The following is a 359-nucleotide window of genomic DNA, read 5'->3' on the forward strand; positions in this document are numbered from 1 at the left end:
CGGCTGTAGTCCCGGCGGGGCGCGGGCGCGGAGGGAGCCGGTCGTGTGGGCACTAGTAGGTTGTCACCACGGTAGTAGTAGGTTGTTATCTCAGCGGCAGTGGGCAGATACCACCGTGGTGGTGGGTTGTTATCTGGGCACTGGTGGGTTGGTACCACAGTAGTAGTAGGCTGTTATCTGGGCATCAGGAGGCGGCTACCACGGAGGCAGGAGGTTGTTATCCGGGTGCTGGCGGGGTGTTATCTCAGCACGAGGGGGTGGTTGCTGCGGGGGCAGTAGGTTGTTATCCGGACACCGGTGGGTCGTTACTGCAGCGGTGGTAGGTTGTTATCTGGGCACTGGGGGGTTGTTCCCGGGGC

General features: G+C 62.1%; 1 protein-coding gene across 1 annotated transcript in view; it reads right to left on the reverse strand.

Moving 5' to 3' along the window:
* Positions 1–359, reverse strand: part of LOC112548809 (inositol-tetrakisphosphate 1-kinase-like) — a 6806-nt gene that overhangs the window by 1229 nt on the left and 5218 nt on the right. The gene's annotated exons all lie outside the window — the stretch shown is intronic.

This window comes from Alligator sinensis, unplaced genomic scaffold, assembly GCF_000455745.1.
Source record: "Alligator sinensis unplaced genomic scaffold, ASM45574v1 scaffold107_2, whole genome shotgun sequence".
NCBI classification, from domain to species: Eukaryota; Metazoa; Chordata; order Crocodylia; family Alligatoridae; genus Alligator; species Alligator sinensis.